Raw genomic sequence first — 18,541 nt, forward strand, 5'->3', positions numbered from 1 at the left:
AGACGGAAATTAATACCTCATTAAATAGTTATCAATCAACATTCTCCATATGTCTTCTTTATGTTGACATCATTTTGTAAATGTCATTTTATTTCGAAGGATTAGAAGCTTAAAAGCTATTTTTAAATTTTTTTACAAAATTTACAAAACCATCTTTTAAGCACCAATTCAGTTATAAAGTGATTTTGAGGGGCTTATGTAATGGAAACCACCCATAATTTACCCCATTTTAGAAACTACAACCCTCAAATTATTCAAAACTAATGTTAAAAAAACTTAGTTAAACCTTGAGCTGTTCCACAAGAATTACATTTTGGTAGATTTTTAGCAAGGGTTAACAGCAAAATAAATCTTAATATATATTACTCTGAATCTGCAGTTTACAGAAATACCCCATATGTGGCGGTAAACAGCTATATGGACACTTGGCAGTGGTCAGAAGGAAAGGAGCGCCATATGGATTTGGTAGGCAGATTTGACTAGAATAGTTTTTAGGCACCATTTTGTATTCAAAGAGACCCTGACAGACCCTTAGAGTGGAAACCCTCAAAAAGTGTCCCCATTTTGGAAACTACCCTCCTTAAAGAATATATTAAGGTGGGTACTGGGCACTTTGACCCCCTGAGCATTTTACCAAATTTGGAAACACTTGGCTATAATAATGAAACATTTTGTTTCTTCCAATAAACTGTTGCTTTAGCCCCAATTTTTTCATTTTCACAAGGGGTAACAGGAGAAAAAGCACACCATATTTTGTGACATATTTTCTACTTATTACGGCACCAGCCCATATATGGTGGTAAACTGCTGTGGGGGCACATGGCAGAACTCCGAAAGGAAGGAGCGCCATATGGCTTTTGTAGCGCTGATTTTGATGGATAGGTTTATGGGTGCCATTGTTTTTTAATTTTTTAAGTGATTGTCTTATGTGGGGGCTCATTTTTTGTGGGATGAGGTGACAGTTTGATTGGTATCATTTTGGAGTACATAAGACTTTTTGATCGCTTGCTATTAAACTTTTTCTGATCAAGGTGAAAAAAAATTGCAAAGTTATTTTATAAAAAAAAAAAATCTGCATTTACCTGAGGGGGCATGTAATATGATAAGCAGGTTGTTATGGAAGCGGTGATACCTAATATGTCTAGCATTTTTTTTTTTGTTTTACACAGTGAAACCATTTTTGAACAGTATAAAATCTTGTTTTTGTGTTGCCACTTTCTGAAAGCCCTATTTTTTGGGTGATTGTCTTAGGTAGTGGTTTATTTTTTGTGGGATTAGATCACGGCTTGATTGGTACCATTTTTAGGTACATAAAACTTTTTGATCGCTTGGTATTACACTTTTTGTGATGTAAACGTGACAAAAATGGCTTTTTTGCCCCAATTTTTTTTATGGCGTTCACCTGAGGGGTTAGGTCATGTGATATTTTTATAGAGCAGGTAGTTATGGACGTGGCAATACCTGATATGTACACTTTTTTATTTAAGCTTTACACAATAATATCATTTTTGAAACAAAAAAAAAAATCATGTTTTAGTGTCTCCATAGTCTGAGAGCCATAGTTTTTTTTTTGGGGGGGGCGAGTGTCTTAGGCACCATTTTTATGGAATGAGATGAAAGTTTGATTATAACTATTTTGGGGTGCATATCAGTTTTTGATAGCTTGCTATTACACTTTTTGTGATTTAAGGTGACAAAAATAGCTTTTTTGACAGTTTTTTTCATTTTTACGGTGTTCACCTGAGGGGATAGGTCATGATAGTATTTTTTAGAGCAGGTTGCTATGGATGTGGCGATACCTAATTTGTCTACTTTTTTTTATATTTTTTTACATGTAATACAATAATATAATTTTTGAAACAAAAAAAAAATCATTGTTTTAGTGTCTCCATAGGATGTGAGCAATAGTTTTTTTTTTGTGGGCGATTGTCTTAGGTAGGGGCTCATTTTTTTGCAGGATGAAGTGACAGTTAGATTGGTACTATTTTGGGGGGCATACACCTTTTTGATTGCTTGGTGCTGCACTTTGTGATGTAAGGTGACCGAAATATGTTTTTTTAGCACCGTTTTTATTTTTTGACGGTGCTCACATGATTAGTTAAGTCATGTGATATTGTTATAGAGCCGGTCGATATGGACACGGCGATACCTAATTTTCTTTTTTACCCTATTTTTTACATATGCTTTTTAACTTTATTTTGGAAAACTTTTTTTGTAAAACTTAATTTTTTTTAACTTCTTTTTTCACTTTATTTTTTGTCCCACTCTGGGACTTCAACTTTTGGGGGTCTGATTCCCTTTACAATGCATTACAATACTTCTGTATTGTAATGCATTGGCTGTAAGTGTATTACACAGTGAAATACACTTACAGCTTCCTGCCTGTGAGATCCAGTTGTCATGGAAGGCAGACACAATGTCTAAGGAAGGCATCAGTCTGCCTTTCCTGCAATCGGGTCCACATCAAAGAAGCTCGATGACCTGATGGCCACCTGCACTCGACAGGATCCCGCACGTGTCTTGGTCAGCGCTGACCACGGCAGTACAAGAGTTAGTGCGCAAATAGCAGGGGTCCAACTATCAGTGACTGCCGGACTCCTGAAGCAGATCAGAGCGCTTTAGCTGTACGGCGCTGGTATTTCAGACCTGGATATCAGGGCTGTAAATGTACAGCCTGTATCCTACGGGTTAATGTGTAATCAAAACTTTTATCCAGTTGAAAGCAATGGGAATATGGGAAAAATCACCAAGGAGCAGGATTTAACTTAACTTTATTTGGAGAACCACTTTTTCCCTGCCTAGAATTCTGAAAATTCATAATTACATGTTATGTATTCATTTATCAATTATGACAACCAGAAAAGTAAAATTTTAGTTTCTTCGACAAGTGCTATGCTTTTCTTTTGGCTTCTCTATCAGGAAACTTTGAGCCTTACTCTAGTAGGTAAAGAGATATACTGCTCCCCTAGCAATTGGACTACCAGCTTACACTAAAGCTAAGCACTGAGCAGGTGGTCACTGTGCTGCCATTTCAGCTATAGGATCTAGCCATTATTATCTAAAAAAATATTACAATGCAAAAATGCAACACTTTAAGGAAATGGTGAAATATAATATATAGAAGGAGAATATCTACAGTGTTTTTTTCTGATACTGCAGTATATATTATCCAACATAAGTCAATTAGAATGTTATTCGGTCTCAATAACATTTGCCTCTCTTGAAAAGGGCTCTTACACATTAAGGTCTTTGTGCTGTGAGCTACACTAATCATCTTTTAAAAGGTGAATCAAATACATGATTTGTCTTTGCTGAATACTAGTATTTAATGGATGAGTGATTTTTAGCTTGGCCTATAGATTCTTATTTATGTCTTGAGACCAAATCACATCCTGGCCTTCTTGTAAAGGTTGAAATGTTGTTTTCCTACCTATCGAAATCTCACATTTAAATCCATAAACCCATGATGACTTTGTGTCCTCTCTGCATAGCAATGTAAGGAGCATTAGATCTTATGGACTGCTTTGCATTAATAAAGTCAGTGAATGAGACATCTTAAAGTACATTTGCATTAATCATCGTTTCTGTTGTGTGTGTGTCCTCTGCATGTCACAGCACTTCATTAACTTCTAACTTCATTACAGGCTAGGTTAGAGAAAAGATATACCACAAATGTACAGCCAGCTTTCAAATGTTTTGACCTTCATGGTTTATGATTTATTAGTGTAATATTGCATGGAATAATATTATATGAAAATAACATATTTATCAAAAGTGTCTCCTCAGTAAAACTTGTGTTAAGCCTAAAACGTTTTTCTTGCCATCAACTAAGGCTCATAACATTGTCTGTTTGAGGTAATTTCCTCATATTCACAGGAAAAAAAAAATGCACAACCTTTTTATTATATCACCAATAAAACTGCTGGAATGACCAGGTTTAATGCTCGGTCAATGTGTAATAAAACATTGCATTGTAATGTTTTTCTATGGATAGTGTATGTGCTACAATGACTATTTTCTGAAATGCACTATAGAACATATATGCTAATTGCCTTGATAATCTGTAAATTGATCTTCCAAAATTACTTTTTGGCACTTCGCTTAGTAATGCTAGGAGTTGGGTTCCCACCACATTCACAGTAGAAAAGATACTCCAGCAATGTATTTGCAAAGTCATACGTATTTATTGAAGGTGTGGCTGTATACAACATGATGTTTCGGCCTTACTTGGCCTTTATCAATCTACAGCAAAAAATAACATAAAATAAATCACATACAGTAAATAGATACAACAGGTCTTATTCACAAATGTCAAGAATTTATGGTAAAATAATAGTCAATTTAATCTCAGTTTTAAAGTCTGGTTCCCCATGGATACTGAAAGTCAGGTAAAGTTGAGTTCAATTGTGGAATACATAGGTTGAATCCGTATGAGTGAAGAGAATAATAAGGAAAAATAGTCTAAGCTCATGATGTTGATACTCTACATATTGATACTCTAAATACATGTTGATATTTACCATAATTCGCTTATAAAAAAAAAATATATATATATATATATTTGTGTGAGGCACTTACGGTAGTACAGTGAAGAACCTAGGAAATCAGGGAATAAGCGTAGTCGGTTGTGGTGTGCCGAAACCGAGGATGAGGTAGGCCTGAGAAAGAAGAGGGCCCACCCAAGGAAAGAGATGTGGAAGAAATGAGTTTGTTAAATGAGTGGAGTGGTGGGAGTGTTATGACGAGAGTTTGACAGCGGTCTGGACGTTAGCATGACCTGAGAGGATTGCGCCGTGAGTTGCCATGGTGACCCGGTATGGTGGATGTGGTGTGAAATGTAGAAAAGAAGCCGGGGGTAGTTTGACTGTGATGATTCCTTTTATTTATTTTCCATATGGCGGTTTTTTTTTTTTTTTTTTTTTATGGCGGGTTTAAAAATTGTGATGATTCCTTTTATTTGTTTTCCATATTGGGTTTTTTTTTTTTTTTTTTTTTCCCTGTGGCGGGGTTTTGTTTTCCCATATGGCGTTTTTTTTTTTTTTTTTTTTTTCAAGTGGCGGGTTTTTTTTATTTTTTTTTTTCCATGTGGCGTTTTTTTTTTTTTTTTTTATGTGGCGGGTTTTCTGTTTTCCATATGGGGTTTTTTTTTTTTTTTTTTTGTTATGTGGCGGGTTTCTGTTTTCCCATATGGCGAGTTTATATATTGGTTTTGTTTTTGTTTTCCTCTATTTTCCCATGCGGGTGTTCTGGTGCTTTGTGTGAACGTTTGAGGTTTGAGGATGTGGCGCCCCCCTCCTGAAGGTGCTGGCTGATGGAGGGGAGCGGTAGCCGAATCTTGAGGTGCCTGGTGCAGGGGTGTATGTGCGGCACCCCTCGGCTCCCCCTCCCCCCCGCACAGCGCACGTGCGCGGCATCCGGCCGGCCGCCGGTCACTGCGCATGCGCCGTGGCCGCGCACGCGCCGCGCCCCCGCCGCGCATGCGCAAACCGGGCGTCGGGACGCGGCGGACGCCATTGGCAGCACGGCAGGAGGACGGAGATGCGGGGAAGAGAGGAACCGCGGCGCTGGTGTGGTGTGTGGAGGGGGAGCATGGAGCGGTCGGGTTGCGGTGAGCCACTGGTGACTGTGGGAGGGCGGGCGTGCCGCTGAGCTGGGCGAGGGGAGCGACTTATCCAGCAAAAGTAACAGAATGGTCCCCGCAAGTGACAGCATGATACATGTACATATTTGTGTGTGAGGGGAAGGAAAGTGTGGGATGATGGTGAGGAGGGGAACGGCGTTGGAGGCTGCCATGGGAGCCCGGTACAACGTGTTTTGGCAGCGCTGGGAGTGGGGATGTGGTGTGGTGACCGTGTGCATGCATGATCGGAAAACGTAGCAAACATGAAACCGTGACTGGAGTGAAACTGTGACATGGTTTGACAATGAAAAGGTGAAATGAACGAGCTGGTACAGGGGCAGCCGTGAGGCCCTGTGCTGTACCGTATGACAAGACTCACAGTTTAACGGGCAAAACGGGACCCGCAAGGAACCAGGTGAAGTCGGACGGATGGAACCGGAAAGCTCCAAATCCTGGACCCGCAAGCAATGAACCTCAGAAGAAAAACAGCAACTCGTAAGCAACTTCTCAGTTAACTCCACAAGTAACTCTCTCTCTCTCTCTCTCAAAGTTCAGACCTCGGACGGTGCAGGAGTCAGGTAGAGGGGTGCCCTAAATAGGCTGGAGGCGGACCTCAGCCCCTCCCACAAATCCAGGCCAAAGCCTTCACACATATGAGAGACAGAGTGTAAGCCCCACATAAAAAAAAAAAAAAAAACATAACCAGATTACATGCAGTGATATCAGCAAATACAATACTTAGAAAAGGGTCCCTGCTTAAAGTTACCTGGTGCCACTGTAGGTAAAGGTTTCAGGAAGTGTGTGCTATATAGGAATGCGCAAAAGCACTATAGAAGATGCGCTACCTGCTTTTGAATGTGCGCGCCGGCTGTGGAAGGATGCTTCACGTGCGCACTAGCGGGAAAAGCGTGTCAAGCCTTATTTTGAAAGAAGTAGGAGCCGGAGCGTGTCAAACCTTGTTCCAGAGATGAGCAGAGATGAGCACTCCTATTGAAATTGATTCTATGTATACCGCTGTGAAAGTGTATGGCAGAACGGGCAACAATATTCTATATGATAATATGATCATTATAAAGATAAATATGGTGTAAGGTCTATATGGCATTAAAGTTACCTTAGGTTGCAGTTTTCATTGAGGCAAGGAGACAGGTGGGAGAAAGAATTATTAAGAAAGATAGCAGGAAGCTAGAATAAAATAGTAGAAATAAAATAAAAAATTGAAAAATAAACAATTAAACAAATTTTTGTATAAACCAGGAAGGCAAAAGAAAACTATAAAACTATAAACGATAGGTCTGGAAAAAATTAGATCAAAGTGTTACTAGTAGGGATGAGCGAACTCGAACTGTATAGTTCGGGTTCGTACCGAATTTTGGGGTGTCCGTGACACGGACCCGAACCCGGACATTTTCGTAAAAGTCCGGGTTCGGGTTCGGTGTTCGTCGCTTTCTTCGCGCTTTTGTGACGCTTTCTTGGCGCTTTTTGAAAGGCTGCAAAGCAGCCAATCAACAAGCGTCATACTACTTGGCCCAAGAGGCCATCACAGCCATGCCTACTATTGGCATGGCTGTGATTGGCCAGAGCACCATGTGACCCAGCCTCTATTTAAGCTGGAGTCACATAGCGCCGCCCGTCACTCTGCTCTGATTAGCGTAGGGAGAGGTTGCGGCTGCGACAGTAGGGCGAGATTAGGCAGATTAACTCCTCCAAAGGACTTGATTAACTGATCGATCTGCAGCTGTGGATCATTGAGCTGCTGATCCTCAATTGCTCACTGTTTTTAGGCTGCCCAGACCGTTTGTCAGTCACATTTTTCTGGGGTGATCGGCGGCCATTTTGTGTCTTGTGGTGCGCCAGCACAAGCTGCGACCAAGTGCATTTAACCCTCAATGGTGTGGTTGTTTTTTGGCTAAAGCCTACATCAGGGTGAAGCTGTCACACCAAGTGCATTTAACCAGCAATAGTCTGTTTATTTTTTGGCCATATACTACATCAGGGGCAAGCTGCGCCTGTCACCAAGTGCATTTAACCCTCAATGGTGCGTTTGTTTTTTGGCTAAAGCCTACATCAGGGTGAAGCTGTCACACCAAGTGCATTTAACCAGCAATAGTCTGTTTATTTTTTGGCCATATACTACATCAGGGGCAAGCTGCGCCCGTCACCAAGTGCATTTAACCCTCAGTAGTGTGGTTGGTCAAGCTATCACACCAAGTGCATTTAACCAGCAATAGTCTGTTCATTTTTTGGCCATATACTAAATCAGGGGCAAGCTGCGCCCGTCACCAAGTGCATTTAACCAGCAATAGTCTGTTCATTTTTTGGCCATATACTACATCAGGGGCAAGCTGCGCCCGTCACCAAGTGCATTTAACCCTCAGTAGTGTGGTTGGTCAAGCTGTGACACCAAGTGCATTTAACCAGCAATAGTCTGTTCATTTTTTGGCCATATACTACATCAGGGGCAAGCTGCGCCCATCACCAAGTGCATTTAACCAGCAATAGTGTGGTTATTTTTTGGCCATATCCCAGTCTAATTCTGTCACTAAATCCATACCGGTCACCCAGCGCCTAAATACTAGGCCTCAAATTTATATCCCGCTAAATCTCTCGTTACCGCTGTCCTGTTGTGGCTGGGAAAGTTATTTAGTGTCCGTCAAAGCACATTTTTTGTTCTGGGTTGAAATACAATTCCCAATTTAGCAATTTAAAAATTTAGTGGTTTCTGCTGTATCAGAGCTATTTGAAATCTATCCCTAAAAGGGTATATAATATTCAAGGTGCACATAGGGTCATTCAGAATAACTTCACACACCCGCTACTGTGCATTTCCAAGTCTAATTCTGTCACTAAACCCATACCTGTCACCCAGCGCCTAAATACTAGGCCTCAAATTCATATCCAGCTAAATCTGTCGTTAGTGCTGTAGCTGGGCGAGTTATTTAGTGTCCGTTCAAGCACATTTCTTGTTCTGGGTTGAAATACAATTCCCAATTTAGCAATTTCATAATTTAGTGGTTTCTGCTATATCAGAGCTATTTGAAATCTATCCCTAAAAGGGTAGATCATATTGAAGGTGCACATAGGGACATTCAGAATAACTTCACACACCCGCTACTGTGCATTTCCAAGTCTAATTCTGTCACTAAACCCATACCTGTCACCCAGCGCCTAAATACTAGGCCTCAAATTTATATCCAGCTAAATCTGTCCTTAGTGCTGTAGCTGGGCGAGTTATTTAGTGTCCGTTCAAGCACATTTCTTGTTCTGGGTTGAAATACAATTCCCAATTTAGCAATTTCATAATTTAGTGGTTTCTGCTATATCAGAGCTATTTGAAATCTATCCCTAAAAGGGTAGATCATATTGAAGGTGCACATAGGGACATTCAGAATAACTTCACACACCCGCTACTGTGTATTTCCAAGTCTAATTCTGTCACTAAACCCATACCTGTCACCCAGCGCCTAAATACTAGGCCTCAAATTCATATCCAGCTAAATCTGTCGTTAGTGCTGTAGCTGGGCGAGTTATTTAGTGTCCGTTCAAGCACATTTCTTGCTCTGGGTTGAAATACAATTCCCAATTTAGCAATTTCATAATTTAGTGGTTTCTGCTATATCAGAGCTATTTGAAATCTATCCCTAAAAGGGTAGATCATATTGAAGGTGCACATAGGGACATTCAGAATAACTTCACACACCCGCTACTGTGCATTTCCAAGTCTAATTCTGTCACTAAACCCATACCTGTCACCCAGCGCCTAAATACTAGGCCTCAAATTTATATCCAGCTAAATCTGTCCTTAGTGCTGTAGCTGGGCGAGTTATTTAGTGTCCGTTCAAGCACATTTCTTGTTCTGGGTTGAAATACAATTCCCAATTTAGCAATTTCATAATTTAGTGGTTTCTGCTATATCAGAGCTATTTGAAATCTATCCCTAAAAGGGTATATAATATTCAAGGTGCACATTGGGTCATTCAGAATAACTTCACACACACCCGCTACTGTGTATTTCCAAGTCTAATTCTGTCACTAAACCCATACCTGTCACCCAGCGCCTAAATACTAGGCCTCAAATTTATATCCAGCTAAATCTGTCCTTAGTGCTGTAGCTGGGCGAGTTATTTAGTGTCCGTTCAAGCACATTTCTTGTTCTGGGTTGAAATACAATTCCCAATTTAGCAATTTCATAATTTAGTGGTTTCTGCTATATCAGAGCTATTTGAAATCTATCCCTAAAAGGGTAGATCATATTGAAGGTGCACATAGGGACATTCAGAATAACTTCACACACCCGCTACTGTGCATTTCCAAGTCTAATTCTGTCACTAAACCCATACCTGTCACCCAGCGCCTAAATACTAGGCCTCAAATTTATATCCAGCTAAATCTGTCCTTAGTGCTGTAGCTGGGCGAGTTATTTAGTGTCCGTTCAAGCACATTTCTTGTTCTGGGTTGAAATACAATTCCCAATTTAGCAATTTCATAATTTAGTGGTTTCTGCTATATCAGAGCTATTTGAAATCTATCCCTAAAAGGGTATATAATATTCAAGGTGCACATTGGGTCATTCAGAATAACTTCACACACACCCGCTACTGTGTATTTCCAAGTCTAATTCTGTCACTAAACCCATACCTGTCACCCAGCGCCTAAATACTAGGCCTCAAATTTATATCCTGCTAAATCTCTCGTTAACGCTGTCCTGTTGTGGCTGGGAAAGTTATTTAGTGTCCGTCAAAGCACATTTTTTGTTCTGGGTTGAAATACAATTCCCAATTTAGCAATTTCATAATTTAGTGGTTTCTGCTATATCAGAGCTATTTGAAATCTATCCCTAAAAGGGTATATAATATTCAAGGTGCACATTGGGTCATTCAGAATAACTTCACACACACCCGCTACTGTGTATTTCTAAGTCTAATTCTGTCACTAAACCCATACCTGTCACCCAGCGCCTAAATACTAGGCCTCAAATTTATATCCTGCTAAATCTCTCGTTAACGCTGTCCTGTTGTGGCTGGGAAAGTTATTTAGTGTCCGTCAAAGCACATTTTTTGTTCTGGGTTGAAATACAATTCCCAATTTAGCAATTTCATAATTTAGTGGTTTCTGCTATATCAGAGCTATTTGAAATCTATCCCTAAAAGGGTATATAATATTCAAGGTGCACATTGGGTCATTCAGAATAACTTCACACACACACGCTTCTGTGCATTTCCAAGTCTAATTCTGTCACTAAATCCATACCGGTCACCCAGCGCCTAAATACTAGGCCTCAAATTTATATCCTGCTAAATCTCTCGTTAACGCTGTCCTGTTGTGGCTGGGAAAGTTATTTAGTGTCCGTCAAAGCACATTTTTTGTTCTGGGTTGAAATACAATTCCCAATTTAGCAATTTCATAATTTAGTGGTTTCTGCTATATCAGAGCTATTTGAAATCTATCCCTAAAAGGGTATATAATATTCACGGTGCACATTGGGTCATTCAGAATAACTTCACACACACACGCTTCTGTGCATTTCCAAGTCTAATTCTGTCACTAAATCCATACCGGTCACCCAGCGCCTAAATACTAGGCCTCAAATTTATATCCCGCTGAATTTGAATACAATACATTGGGCCAAATAATATATTTGTTGTTGTGGTGAACCATAACAATGAGAAAAACATCTAGTAAGGGACGCGGACGTGGACATGGTCGTGGTGGTGTTAGTGGACCCTCTGGTGCTGGGAGAGGACGTGGCCGTTCTGCCACATCCACACGTCCTAGTGTACCAACTACCTCAGGTCCCAGTAGCCGCCAGAATTTACAGCGATATATGGTGGGGCCCAATGCCGTTCTAAGGATGGTAAGGCCTGAGCAGGTACAGGCATTAGTCAATTGGGTGGCCGACAGTGGATCCAGCACGTTCACATTATCTCCCACCCAGTCTTCTGCAGAAAGCGCACAGATGGCGCCTGAAAACCAACCCCATCAGTCTGTCACATCACCCCCATGCATACCAGGGAAACTGTCTCAGCCTCAAGTTATGCAGCAGTCTCTTATGCTGTTTGAAGACTCCGCTGGCAGGGTTTCCCAAGGGCATCCACCTAGCCCTTCCCCAGCGGTGAAAGACATAGAATGCACTGACGCACAACCACTTATGTTTCCTGATGATGAGGACATGGGAATACCACCTCAGCATGTCTCTGATGATGACGAAACACAGGTGCCAACTGCTGCGTCTTTCTGCAGTGTGCAGACTGAACAGGAGGTCAGGGATCAAGACTGGGTGGAAGACGATGCAGGGGACGATGAGGTCCTAGACCCCACATGGAATGAAGGTCGTGCCACTGACTTTCACAGTTCGGAGGAAGAGGCAGTGGTGAGACCGAGCCAACAGCGTAGCAAAAGAGGGAGCAGTGGGCAAAAGCAGAACACCCGCCGCCAAGACACTCCGCCTGCTACTGACCGCCGCCATCTGGGACCGAGCACCCCAAAGGCAGCTTCAAGGAGTTCCCTGGCATGGCACTTCTTCAAACAATGTGCTGACGACAAGACCCGAGTGGTTTGCACGCTGTGCCATCAGAGCCTGAAGCGAGGCATTAACGTTCTGAACCTGAGCACAACCTGCATGACCAGGCACCTGCATGCAAAGCATGAACTGCAGTGGAGTAAACACCTTAAAACCAAGGAAGTCACTCAGGCTCCCCCTGCTACCTCTTCTGCTGCTGCCGCCTCGGCCTATTCTGCTGCTGCCGCCTCGGCCTCTTCCTCCGCCTCTGGAGGAACGTTGGCACCTGCCGCCCAGCAAACAGGGGATGTACCACCAACACCACCACCACCACCTCCGTCACCAAGCGTCTCAACCATGTCACACGCCAGCGTTCAGCTCTCCATCTCACAAACATTTGATAGAAAGCGTAAATTCCCACCTAGCCACCCTCGATCCCTGGCCCTGAATGCCAGCATTTCTAAACTACTGGCCTATGAAATGCTGTCATTTAGGCTGGTGGACACAGACAGCTTCAAACAGCTCATGTCGCTTGCTGTCCCACAGTATGTTGTTCCCAGCCGGCACTACTTCTCCAAGAGAGCCGTGCCTTCCCTGCACAACCAAGTATCCGATAAAATCAAGTGTGCACTGCGCAACGCCATCTGTAGCAAGGTCCACCTAACCACAGATACGTGGACCAGTAAGCACGGCCAGGGACGCTATATCTCCCTAACTGCACACTGGGTAAATGTAGTGGCAGCTGGGCCCCAGGCGGAGAGCTGTTTGGCGCACGTCCTTCCGCCGCCAAGGATCGCAGGGCAACATTCTTTGCCTCCTGTTGCCACCTCCTCCTTCTCGGCTTCCTCCTCCTCTTCTTCCACCTGCTCATCCAGTCAGCCACACACCTTCACCACCAACTTCAGCACAGCCCGGGGTAAACGTCAGCAGGCCATTCTGAAACTCATATGTTTGGGGGACAGGCCCCACACCGCACAGGAGTTGTGGCGGGGTATTGAACAACAGACCGACGAGTGGTTGCTGCCGGTGAGCCTCAAGCCCGGCCTGGTGGTGTGTGATAATGGGCGAAATCTCGTTGCAGCTCTGGGACTAGCCAATTTGACGCACATCCCTTGCTTGGCGCATGTGCTGAATTTGGTGGTGCAGAAGTTCATTCACAACTACCCCGACATGTCAGAGCTGCTGCATAAAGTGCGGGCCGTCTGTTCGCGCTTCCGGCGTTCACATCCTGCTGCTGCTCGCCTGTCTGCGCTACAGCGTAACTTCGGCCTTCCCGCTCACCGCCTCATATGCGACGTGCCCACCAGGTGGAACTCCACCTTGCACATGCTGGACAGACTGTGCGAGCAGCAGCAGGCCATAGTGGAGTTTCAGCTGCAGCACGCACGGGTCAGTCGCACTACAGAACAGCACCACTTCACCACCAATGACTGGGCCTCCATGCGAGACCTGTGTGCCCTGTTGCGCTGTTTCGAGTACTCCACCAACATGGCCAGTGGCGATGACACCGTTATCAGCGTTACAATACCACTTCTATGTCTCCTTGAGAAAACACTTAGGGCGATGATGGAAGAGGAGGTGGCCCAGGAGGAGGAGGAGGAGGAGGAGGAAGAGGGGTCATTTTTAGCACTTTCAGGCCAGTCTCTTCGAAGTGACTCAGAGGGAGGTTTTTGGCAACAGCAGAGGCCAGGTACAAATGTGGCCAGCCAGGGCCCACTACTGGAGGACGAGGAGGACGAGGATGAGGAGGAGGTGGAGGAGGATGAGGATGAAGCATGGTCACAGCGGGGTGGCACCCAACGCAGCTCGGGTCCATCACTGGTGCGTGGCTGGGGGGAAAGGCAGGACGATGACGATACGCCTCCCACAGAGGACAGCTTGTCCTTACCCCTGGGCAGCCTGGCACACATGAGCGACTACATGCTGCAGTGCCTGCGCAACGACAGCAGAGTTGCCCACATTTTAACCTGTGCGGACTACTGGGTTGCCACCCTGCTGGATCCACGCTACAAAGACAATGTGCCCACCTTACTTCCTGCACTGGAGCGTGATAGGAAGATGCGCGAGTACAAGCGCACGTTGGTAGACGCGCTACTGAGAGCATTCCCAAATGTCACAGGGGAACAAGTGGAAGCCCAAGGCCAAGGCAGAGGAGGAGCAAGAGGTCGCCAAGGCAGCTGTGTCACGGCCAGCTCCTCTGAGGGCAGGGTTAGCATGGCAGAGATGTGGAAAACTTTTGTCAACACGCCACAGCTAACTGCACCACCACCTGATACGCAACGTGTTAGCAGGAGGCAACATTTCACTAACATGGTGGAACAGTACGTGTGCACACCCCTCCACGTACTGACTGATGGTTCGGCCCCATTCAACTTCTGGGTCTCTAAATTGTCCACGTGGCCAGAGCTAGCCTTTTATGCCTTGGAGGTGCTGGCCTGCCCGGCAGCCAGCGTTTTGTCTGAACGTGTATTCAGCACGGCAGGGGGCGTCATTACAGACAAACGCAGCCGCCTGTCTACAGCCAATGTGGACAAGCTGACGTTCATAAAAATGAACCAGGCATGGATCCCACAGGACCTGTCCGTCCCTTGTCCAGATTAGACATTAACTACCTCCCCATAACCATATATTATTGGACTCCAGGGCACTTCCTCATTCAATCCTATTTTTATTTTCATTTTACCATTATATTGCGAGGCTACCCAAAGTTGAATGAACCTCTCCTCTGCCTGTGTGCTAGGCCTAAATATATGCCAATGGACTGTTGCAGTGGTGGCTGACATGAAGCCTGATTCTCTGCTATGACATGCAGACTAATTCTCTGCTGACATGAAGCCAGATTGTCTGTTACGGGACCTCTCTCCTCTGCCTGGGTGCTGGGCCTAAATTTATGACAATGGACTGTTGCAGTGGTGGCTGACGTGAAGCCTGATTCTCTGCTATGACATGCAGACTGATTCTCTGCTGACATGAAGCCAGATTGTCTGTTACGGGACCTCTCTGCTCTGCCTGTGTGCTAGGCCTAAATATATGCCAATGGACTGTTGCAGTGGTGGGTGACGTGAAGCCTCATTCTCTGCTATGACATGCAGACTGATTCTCTGCTGACATGAAGCCAGATCGTCTGTTACGGGACCTCTCTGCTCTGCCTGTGTGCTAGGCCTAAATATATGCCAATGGACTGTTGCAGTGGTGGGTGACGTGAAGCCTCATTCTCTGCTATGACATGCAGACTGATTCTCTGCTGTCATGAAGCCAGATTGTCTGTTACGGGACCTCTCTGCTCTGCCTGTGTGCTAGGCCTAAATATATGCCAATGGACTGTTGCAGTGGTGGGTGACGTGAAGCCTCATTCTCTGCTATGACATGCAGACTGATTCTCTGCTGACATGAAGCCAGATTGTCTGTTACGGGACCTCTCTCCTCTGCCTGTGTGCTAGGCCTAAATATATGCCAATGGACTGTTGCAGTGGTGGCTGACGTGAAGCCTCATTCTCTGCTATGACATGCAGACTAATTCTCTGCTGACATGAAGCCAGATTGTCTGTTACGGGACCTCTCTCCTCTGCCTGGGTGCTGGGCCTAAATTTATGACAATGGACTGTTGCAGTGGTGGCTGACGTGAAGCCTGATTCTCTGCTATGACATGCAGACTGATTCTCTGCTGACATGAAGCCAGATCCTCTGTTACGGGACCTCTCTCCTCTGCCTGTGTGTGTGCTGGGCCTAAATATATGCCAATGGACTGTTGCAGTGGTGGCTGACGTGAAGCCTCATTCTCTGCTATGACATGCAGACTGATTCTCTGCTGACATGAAGCCAGATTCTCTGTTACGGGACCTCTCTCCTCTGCCTGTGTGTGTGCTGGGCCTAAATATATGCCAATGGACTGTTGCAGTGGTGGCTGACGTGAAGCCTCATTCTCTGCTATGACATGCAGACTAATTCTCTGCTGACATGAAGACAGATTCTCTGTTACGGGACCTCTCTCCTCTGCCTGTGTGTGTGCTGGGCCTAAATATATGCCAATGGACTGTTGCAGTGGTGGCTGACGTGAAGCCTCATTCTCTGCTATGACATGCAGACTGATTCTCTGCTGACATGAAGCCAGATTCTCTGTTACGGGACCTCTCTCCTCTGCCTGTGTGTGTGCTGGGCCTAAATATATGCCAATGGACTGTTGCAGTGGTGGCTGACGTGAAGCCTCATTCTCTGCTATGACATGCAGACTGATTCTCTGCTGACATGAAGCCAGATTCTCTGTTACGGGACCTCTCTCCTCTGCCTGTGTGTGTGCTGGGCCTAAATATATGCCAATGGACTGTTGCAGTGGTGGCTGACGTGAAGCCTCATTCTCTGCTATGACATGCAGACTAATTCTCTGCTGACATGAAGACAGATTCTCTGTTACGGGACCTCCCTCCTCTGCCTGGGTGCTGGGCCTAAATATATGCCAATGGACTGTTGCAGTGGTGGCTGACGTGAAGCCTCATTCTCTGCTATGACATGCAGACTAATTCTCTGCTGACATGAAGACAGATTCTCTGTTACGGGACCTCTCTCCTCTGCCTGGGTGCCGGGGCCTAAATATCTGAGAATGGACTGTTCCAGTGGTGGGTGACGGGAAGCCAGATTCTCTGCTATGGAACCTCTCTCCAATTGATTTTGGTTAATTTTTATTTATTTAATTTTTATTTTAATTCATTTCCCTATCCACATTTGTTTGCAGGGGATTTACCTACATGTTGCTGCCTTTTGCAGCCCTCTAGCTCTTTCCTGGGCTGTTTTACAGCCTTTTTAGTGCCGAAAAGTTCGGGTCCCCATTGACTTCAATGGGGTTCGGGTTCGGGACGAAGTTCGGATCGGGTTCGGATCCCGAACCCGAACATTTCCGGGATGTTCGGCCGAACTTCTCGAACCCGAACATCCAGGTGTTCGCTCAACTCTAGTTACTAGACATATTTACATATAGAAAACTCCATATATTTAAGTATAGAAAGCTCTATACATTACACCTATTGGTTGAGAGATCCTTGGTATATGTTGTATATAGTCAGATTAAATTCTGAATTGCATACTCCCTATTTAACCCTTTTAATTCCAGATTGTCAAGTTTATGTATCCAGTAAGCTTCTCTAATTTTTAATTGCTTGACTATGTCGCCCCCTCTCCTAAGTGGTGTGACATATTTGATGACTTGATATTTAAGTTGAGAAAGATTGTGGTCTGCCGAGTCAAAATGTGCCGGTACTGGTAATAATAGGTTTTTACGCCTAATACTAGATTTTTGTTGGCATATGCAGGTCCGAATTTTCTGTGTTGTCTCTCCCATATAAACTTTGCCGCAAGGACATTTGAGTGGATATACTACAAAATTGGATACACACGTAAAAAAAGTTGAATGGAAAAGCTTTTCCCTGATTGTGGATGGTAAATGTGGGAGCCATTTTAGACATTTGAACATTGAAGGCAGTGTACACATGGAAATGTACCCATCTTCTGTGTGCCAAGGAACATCTGTCTGGGGCTGTTTTAGAAGGTCCGATGTTGGCCTTCACAAGTAGATCTCATAGATTTTCGGGGCGACATGTAAAGACAAGGATTGGATTCTTAAATTCATCTACCTCGGGGTAGGCCTTCTGTAACAGGGACCAGTGATCTTTGATGCTGTTCAGTATTTTATTACTACTTGGGTGGAAGGTATAAACAAAATGAATCTGTGTAGTATTTTGCCTAGGTTTAGGAGTTTTGGGTGCGTCTGGAGAAAATGTTGTGGGTAGCCTCTTTAAAAAGCGTTGTTTCATTTCTGATATTCTCAATTTGCATAGGGAGTCTGTTCTCACTATACGCCGTACCCATTCAAATTGGGAGTATGAAAGTGATTTTTTGGTATTTTGAGGATGGAAGCTAGAAAAGTGCAGAAGGTTATTTCAATCAGTTGGTTCTCTATATAGGTCCGTGGTGAGGGTATCCGATGATATCTAAGTTACCATAGTGTCTAGGAAACTAATGGAAGTTAGAGGATAGTGTATAGTGAACTGCAGTTCAGGGTAGATAGAGTTGTGAAATGTGTGGAACTGCAACAAAGAGTCCAATGAGCCCTCCCATATGCAATGAATGTCATCAATATACCGTTTCCACACTAAAGCTTGTGGTCTGAAATGAGTATCTGGATAAATAAAGGTATCCTCAAAGTTTGCCATGAAGCAATTTGCATCAGGAGGCACTACATTGGACCCCATCGCGGTACCCTGTTACTGAAGGAAAGATTTGTCTTGGAACAAAAATAAATTATTGGTAAGAACCAATTCTAGCAGTCACATGGAGAAGCATGTAGTATTTGGTTCTATGTTAGTGCAAAGAAGTTGTTTACGGATGGGAGTCAGACCTTTCTGATTTTGAATGGACGTGTATAGACTTGC

This window comes from Bufo gargarizans, chromosome 5, assembly GCF_014858855.1.
Source record: "Bufo gargarizans isolate SCDJY-AF-19 chromosome 5, ASM1485885v1, whole genome shotgun sequence".
Lineage (NCBI taxonomy): Eukaryota > Metazoa > Chordata > Amphibia > Anura > Bufonidae > Bufo > Bufo gargarizans.